At 37.2% G+C, this 8,828-nt stretch overlaps 1 long non-coding RNA gene across 1 annotated transcript; it reads left to right on the forward strand.

Annotated features, from left to right (window-relative positions):
* Positions 3,450–4,718, forward strand: LOC110392661. The gene is made up of 3 exons (XR_002434538.1): positions 3,450–3,551; positions 4,164–4,253; positions 4,337–4,718. It is a non-coding gene; the product is annotated as an uncharacterized LOC110392661 (long non-coding RNA).

Raw genomic sequence — 8,828 nt, forward strand, 5'->3', positions numbered from 1 at the left:
GGGGCACTGTTTTGTCAACAGCATTACATTAGCCACATGCATAGAGTTATAAACACGAATATGGCTATTAAAACAATTTGGTGTGATAATTCAGACTAGGAATAACTTTTGGACAGCTTGAGAAGCCTGCACTAGCTGGTGTGCTGTTAGAAAGGTGACCACTCCTGTGCACTCTGGTGCTAAAGCGTGATGTGCTATGGCACACACAGAATGCAGTATAGCTAAGGGAAGCTTTCAGCTGCTGGATCTCAGCTCGGCTGCTCACCACATTTGTGACTTCAGGATTTTTCCTTGATCTTTCTGACCAACACTGTATTGATTTTACTCAAAGCTGCCTATGGTTGATGTCAGGCCGACAGCTCCAGTTTTGGCAATCAATACGAGCTGCAACCTCATCGCCTCCAAGGCTCAGACAACCACCCACAGTTTAATCATTGCTAGGTTCTGTAGACTCACTGATGGAGCTCTGAAACACAGCTTCTACACAAATCACTTAATGCTAACCGTGATGCGTTATATCAGACAGTGAAGTGCCAAGAGTATCTCACAACCACTGTTCTCTGCCATTAATGTAATTTCAGTTCAGTGCATCCTTGTTCTGCTGGTCAGCTGATGTGCGAGATGTCAAGTCAGAATGAAACCTGTGTTTTCAGTCTGAAGCCTTTATAAGGATATTGCCCTACTGGGATTAGAAGAAAGAGGAAAATATCAGGCTCAGTCACAATGCTGTGAATATTATTTCTAGGCAGGTCTGTTCTTTATTTCATTTATATTTTTATCTTCCTGTTATTCAGTATGTCTGCTCAAGGTAGAACACTCTCCATTAGCGTGTCCTAATGAGGAGGGCTCTGCTAGATTATAAATGTGACTTTTTAGTCTATGTACAATAATATTGACCAATTTAACTCTGTATGTGTCAGTGTAGTCTTTACTGCATGCTCACCCCCTTCTTTTTCTGTAATTGAAGGACTCCACAAATAACATCAATTCCTCTGTTCCCAGGACTCAGCCTGCCTGGGGCTAGCTAAGTTTTATCGGTGTTTGGGTTGTTTTCCCACTTGTTTCTTGGAAATATACTGGCAGAAATGTATGGACAATTGTAGAAAATCTGCTGAAAACAATTTACATACCATGCCATAATCATGTAAATGGTTTGTTTTATCAGAAACAATTGTAGCTGTATGTCAGATTTGAACCATGGACTCTATAACATTGCATGTATTTCTGTTATATAAACGTATATTTCAGCTTTGAAATTAAGTCCAGAAATACAAGGAAAAAAAAAAGGAAAAAAAAAAGAGTATGCCCTTTGGAATCATTAATATTTTCTTCAAAATGATCTGTTAAAGAGAATTTGCCTCAAAATTGGTACAGCATACAGGGACTCATACATGCTGGTCAGTAACAGAATATACAGCCTCAGGCAGTCCTCACTGCACTGCTGAATGATCTTGCAATGTAAATATAAAGTGAATTTTCCTCAAAGACTAAAGTTATGAAATTGAATATGAATTAAAATGTTTATTACAGGAGGCTCATAGTACAAACCAACAGATGTCAACCAACAATTTAGTTTTGATATTTTTGATAGAATTCGCAAAATTAACAGCTAATTTATATTGGGTACAGAATAAGTATTTATAGTAGTGGGGTTTATTTTTTCATTTTCCAACCGGTTCACTCTGATCTCTTACTCCTGATTTTCAGCATTTACATTTCATTACATTACATTTCAGCATTTACAGTTCATCCATCAGTGATCTTATTTCATGACTTCATGAAACACATGTGGGATATAACCCTTGAGGGGTGTACATTGGACCAATAAGAGATCACTGAAAAGGCTGCACTGCAGAGCTGAGGGGCTGTACCCCTTGGGATACCCATTGGGGTATGCATTTAAAGCATTTTATTGTCTTATTTGAGCACACTGATGATTTGACAGAATGGAAATCATTTAGACAAGATGTCGGAGGGTTTTCATTGTCTGGGACCAAAGCTCTTTGGGGCAGGGTCTGGCTGGAACCGGTTGCCGCGTGCCTGGCGTCTCAGTAGCAGGCCGGGCGCATCCTGCAAAGTGGACCAAGCTCAGTCCTGCTGTCTGCTTTAAGCAATAACCTGGGGACTGGACAAAGGTTCAGAGGCAAAGCAAGCTGTGTTTGGCCTCTGGTGATTTGTGCCAGGTGTAGTACAGTTCTCCTTTTGCAGGTTGTTCTGTAATATATAGGTCTACTAAATCCTGGTATTTCTTCAGAAAGCCCAGTGCTCTGCAGATAAAAGCAGGCTTATAATGGAGAATATAGTCTGCAAAACAGATACCAAGAAGGTCCAAGACCAGTAGAAACTGTGGAGAACAGAGAAATATGAAGTGGACAGGGCAGGCTGGAAAGGAATGGGTGGGAAAAGAGCAGTGTTGGCAGGACAGTGTCTGCAGGTAAGTCACTGTGGTGTCACAGCAGCTAAAAGCCAGGAGAACAGAGTAAGTCCCAGGTCCTTAACATAATTCAAGGATGTCGCATAATGCCTTTTTTTGTTTGAGATCCAGATTAGATATTAACTGCAGCTGTTTTATCACTTTCCTGCAGCGTGGTGCTTGCATGTTGCAGGCCCATCTCTGGGACTCTCAGAGTGCAGGGAGGTGAGGCTGCTCAGCCATTCAAAGCACAGGACTGCATCTGAGTTTATAGAGGAAATCTGCATTGTGTATCCTGTAGTACCAAACATTTTTATATTTTCTTTGATGGCATCTTTAAAATACTATCTAAGCTCTATCTATGAAAGTAATTTGACTCTTCTATCTCATCTGCTTCATACTTGACTAGTTATAGTGAACTCAGACTAGTTCCCATTTTATACTCCGTGACATGGAGCGAAGTGTAAGAAAGCTTGCAGTCTGCAAGCCTTTGTTTGTAAGTGATTAGTACCAGCTGTCTCATCAAGCTCATGATGTCAGAAGGACATAAATGGAAAGCTGTGCCAACATGCAGGTATTGTCTAATGACTTCTGCTACAGACTAGAGACAGAATAAGAGAAATCCTAATAGTGACAGCGTGAAGTAAGTCAGCAGACCCATGGCATGGTGGTTTTCCCACAAATGGAATCACACTGCAACGTTACAAAGCATTATTTACTTCTAATTACCCTGTTTCGGCAGACACCATTTCTAAATCCGGTGTCAGTGAGTCCCGCTCCCAGGTTACAACATAGGAAACACCATTTTGCCACCTAGTGGTAGATTCTGGCTTCAGTTTTTTTTTTTTTTCCTTTTCTTCGCTAACTTGTGTCTTTCACTGTGCTGCGTACTGTGTACTGTTCAAGCAGACAGTTCTTCCTAGAAGGCATATAGTAATTTTTTAGAAAATAGTCTTCTAGCCCTGTTGAAGGTTTTAAATATACAGCATCTTCTAAAGTTCTATTCCATTATGATTTTCAGAACGGATAAGGGTGGTGCCATGCCACCAAGCACAGCCCCTTTAGCCCACAGCTGAGCTGCAGGAACGAGACTGGAAGAGCACGGGGCATCGATGTGTTACATCTAATCTGGGGGCAGGTAGGGAACTGGTGCACGGCCATTTCAGATCCCCTTCGAAACAGCTATGTCTAAAAGAGATATCGGCCTTTAAAATCCGTGCACCAAGTGTGGGATTTTGTTCATGCAGACACTCCCATCTGGGATATATTTGGTTATAACAAAGCTGCCTATTGTTTAGCATCTCAGAAGTAGCTGTGTTTTGTCCATAAGCCAGAGAATGAAACTAAAAAAAAAAAAAGTAATGAAAAAATAGTGTATTGTTTTGTTCTTTGTAGTTTTGTTTTGATGTTTTCTGACTGTAGGGTAGCTTGGAATGAATGCTATTCCTAACTGTTTTGCCAAATATACTATTTTGTTTAGAAGTCCAATCCAAAACCCCAGGGGCCTTTCCTCTTGCTATAATTGCTCTTGTCTTACTGTGCAGGGCTAGCTAAGTTTTGCTGGTGAAATCTTCTTTCTTCCCAGGCAAATTATTATAATACTAAAACTAGTAAAAATCAGAAAGAAAAAAATCATTCAAGAACTAAGAAGTTAGAGTAATTATGTAAACTTTTCCTAAGAAAACTACTTCTTTTCTCTCTCTCTCTCTCTCTTTTTTTTTTTTTTTTTTTTTTTTTTTTTTCTCCCAAGCATTATCCAAAGACATATTAGGGACAGTCTCACCCTGTGTGTTGTTACATCAAGTCCCTTATGGAGAGGTTAATAGCGACCTCAGCAAAGGTGAGCTCAGTGATGTCGAGGCCATCTAGTGCGCAATGACAGAAATACACACAAGTATTCAGTGCTCATTTTTGCCTGGCCAGGTCGTTCATTCAGAGTCGTGCATATTGCTGTAAGGACAAGCTGACTTTGGGATTTTCACATGAAAGCAAATGAATGGTCATCAACTCCCATAAAAATCCATTTAATAGGACAAAACTTTCTCCAGAAAGCTACAATAAAATTCAGAAGACAAGAAGACATTGGATGTATATTGACATGGAGATTACACTGAATTTTATCAACTTCCTGGACATGGTTCAAAGTAGTATATCAGAAGGATCTTCAGAAAACTATTCAAACTCTTACTGACAAGTGTGAATCCTAAAGAAGATTCTTCAACCTTTCTCATCTCTCTTCTATCCCTAAAATTAAAAAAATACATTTATAAATAAATAAAGTCAAAGTTAGACCCGTCTTTATTAAAAGCAGACCTCATAAAAAAATACTTATTTGTCTCATTGATGTTTTGACTTTGGTAAGACTAATGAAGATTTGTGAAATATCCAAATAAGGATGTTTCTTCAACTGAATTCTTTCATGACATCTGAAGACTATTAAACAATGGTTTCTTCTTTGTATATATGGCAAATCATATACCATTTGGTTCCTTCTGCTTATTTTCAGGCTACAAGTCTTTGTAAACTCTTAAAGTGGGTGAATATTTATTCCATTTTATTGATTCTGTGGTCTCTCTTGTCCCTGAGATTCTCAGATTTATAAAATGTAAAATTATTAGAATTTTAGGACTTTAAATATCTTCTATATTTTCTATCCAAATTTGATAAAATACTGAACATGAGAAAATAAATTTCTTAGAAGTAAATGCAATTGCATAAAGCCTTTGATCTTAGATCACCAAGTGCACCTTTAATCACCAATATTTCTTAGTAAATTTCCTTTGCTTTTGGATCTCATATATAAGAATTCTAGTTCATCTGTTCTAGATTATACACAGGAAAAAAATATGTGTTTTTATTTTACAGTCTCTTGATTTTGTTTTCACGTAATAGGTAAAATTGACTGTCCTTTTCATAAGAAATGCCTTTTCTGTTGCTGAAATATCTGTTCCTTCAGTAGTCTAGGAAAAATCATCTGCTATGGTGAAGGCCATTCAAAAGGGAGAATAAATGTTTCCATTGTAGCTTGCATTTCAGACCTTGGATCTTGATCTTCAGCTTGCTTGCAATGCAAATTAGTTCTCAAAGGAATCTCAAACTCCTCCTGGCTTAACACTTCACTGTTTTGTCTTAAAATACAGTTTCCAGTGGGAATAATTTCCTACAAATTAATTCTGTGATTTCACAACACTTCTGCAGTACCATTTAGTAGTGCCTTATCTTACCATTGACTACAGTACTGAGTGGGCTTTTTTGTAACAGTATTTGTTCTCTGTGTTTTAACTCTTTTTTTCTAACTACCTCTGCTGTTAGAATGGACACATTGTCAAGTCTGGCAAAAACAAACAAACAAACAAAAAAACAACCCTGAGCACATTCATTGTTTCACAAACAAAATGTATTATCTCAGCTGTAAAATGCCAGCTGATTATACAGCCCTGAATGAATCACTATACTTATTTTACATTATTAGCATCATTTTCTTTTCCATTATATTCTGAAATATGCAGAAGTATTTTTTTGTTTCAGTGTTTATACAGAATATTTGATGTAATTTCAGAGTTATGAAAGGAGCATTTATCTTTGCAGCTTGTGAATTTAGAAGACCCTATGGCAAAAAGTTAGCAAATCAGCAAGGGTGTCTTAGCAAAGAACAAAATATACATTCTTAATTTAATTTTAATATGTAGTGGATATGAGGTATAGGGTATGGAGGAATAAGGAGAACATTTTGTATATACAATCTCATCACTTCATGCAAAAATACCTATTGATCCAGCCAGCAATAACAAGTGAACAAAGCCCCTAATTTCTCCCTGGTAAATCTCTGCCTATGTAAGTCTACAAACAGATTTCACAACTAATTAATATATTCAGTCTGAGTTGTGTAAGAGTACAGAGGGATACTCTTTACTCAGAAAGAGGACAAAAGCTTACCTGTGAATGTGTGTTATCATGCCTGCAAATGGAAACAAAATATGCATCTTGCTTACTCCCTTTGCAAACAAGCACAAAGGAGGCAGCAATGGGAAAACCAAATTCAGTCCCAGCCATTTTTTCTTTTACATCTGTTAAACTAAAACAAAAATGTGGTTCCTCATGATCTTCAGATCATGATATTCTTGTGTTGAGTCCTAGAGTTCAGTCACCTACAGCTTGCTACCATGCCATCCCCAGCCTTCCTGGGGCTACCCTGGAGTCTGCGCCTTCTACCTCTGCAGTAGAGTTGGGCTGCTCACTCAGGCACAGCTCAAGCTTAGGTTTCCATGTGTGACATTACCTGTCTCAGATCTCTCAGCTTTATGGCCTTCAATTAGATGACTTCAATTATACATATATGTATATAATATATATACCTAAAATATGTAAAATACAAAGGTAGAAGTGATGTTTAAGTCTTCTCATTGGTTCTTCCATTAATCATTCTCATTCTCTGCTGTATCTTATTGCTCTGGACTGCAGTCTCTGATTATCTTTCCATATACTTATTTTTTATTAACCTTCCTTTATTTTTTATTTTTTTTTCTTATTTTAGGTCTCAATCACATAACTCGTAATTCTGGTAAGAGTGGTAGTTTTAAAGGATTAGTTCTAGTTTAAAAAGAAGTTTTACAGCAGAATTGCTTTATTTTAATGGCTGTCTCTTTAATAGCCAGCAACCTTAGAAAAATCTGCTTTTGTTTTCTGTGCTTTAAAAAGAATAATTTTTCATGAGTATGATTGCCTATGAATTCTTAATATGTAAACTTTATAAAAAGCCAACTCAAAATGCTGAGCAGCAGAGAATACTAAGAAAGAGTGGATTATGCAACATAATGAAAAGCAGTCAAACAACAAGAATTTATTTGGCCAGTGAAAATTCCAAGCTGTGACAAAGTTAGGCATTATATCTCCATGGCTTAGGAATTAAAGGGCATTCCTATCCAAACTGCCATGGAGAGGCTAGCTACGCTACAGTTATTGTTTCTATTCCTCTTATTAAATGTATTTTTGTAACATTTACCAACATAGGACTAGAGTAACATGCCGTTTGTCATTATTTCAGGAGGAAAGCATCCAAAGTTAAATGAGATGCGTGAAGTACACATACATATATATATATGTAGAAATGCATGTCTATAAGATATCTATGTCCATACATATAAACACACGCATGTACACACATGCATTAAAATACAGTGATTAAAAATATATGATTCCAAATAGCTCTGTGGTATGTCAAAATAGTAAGGCATAAATATAGCAGAACTTAATGTTGTCTGCAAGAATAAATTGGAATATTTCTTCTGGATTTCTTTGCCAGCATATTTCCTCTGTCTGTTCACCTCTGTACCATTCTTTTCCAAACCTCACATCTGCAGTTCCTGGTTCACTCAGCAATTGCTAGAGGCAGCTCAGGGTTGCTATGGATAGGCCTAGAGACAAAGCAGAAAATGTTTGGGATGTAACAGCTACTTTTGTTTGAATGAGAAGGCATTTGGTAATTAGCGTACTTAGTGTGCACTAAATCCCGCCTCCCAAGAGGAAGAAAGAAACTAAAAATTTCCTCATCCAGCAGTTTCCAAACAGGCTCCTGCAGCAGGTGTCTCATACTTGTTCACACCACAGGGGAATGAGCTGAATCCCTACAGCTCTACCATGACAATGTCCCTGAGCTTTGTTACCTACCTAACAGCCATATAGATAATGATGTAAAATAAGTTGACAATATGTATCTTAGATGTTTTTAAAACTCCACAATTACTTGCTTGTAAGCCAACCCTCCTTCTAATAAACTCTTTAATAGGCAATTCAAGAGAAATGCTAGCTCAGAGGAAATATGTAATTACTAACGTTTTTCTTAAGTGTTTATGTATGCATACAAGAGTATCAGCTAACGTGGCACTTCTTGCTTTCTTTCCTCATTTGATCTCCATATCTTTGAAATTCCATAGCAAAACAGTAACAAGAACATTTTGGAGATATGTTGAATTATATGAAAAAAAACAAACTGTGTTTTGCATGAATGAGGTACATCATGGGAAACTCTGATGGATCACTTTACTTTGGGGAGTAGGAAAAGGGAAGTCTAAAATTTGAGCTGAATTCCTCCTTAATTGCACGGTACAAATCTTACTATCAATGATTGACGTTTTCTCTTGCCATATATATATGTATATAACATCTCTTTTTATTACACTCACATACGTGTTTTGAAAAACAATGTGTCTTTTCTTATGAGAGTTTCACAGATGCCCTGCACTGAGGGATCTTGATCACACAAAGTACTCCTTTCACTTTAGTATGTCACATGAATAAAATGCCATTATTTTATTTGCCAAATCGAGCACCAAACCAACCAACCAAATGAAAAAGCAACCCACAATCAAAACACTATTCTTTTAGAATATCTCAGCAGTCACAAGAAGTGAGAAGT

Source organism: Numida meleagris, chromosome 1 (genome assembly GCF_002078875.1).
Source record: "Numida meleagris isolate 19003 breed g44 Domestic line chromosome 1, NumMel1.0, whole genome shotgun sequence".
Classification (NCBI taxonomy): Eukaryota; Metazoa; Chordata; class Aves; order Galliformes; family Numididae; genus Numida; species Numida meleagris.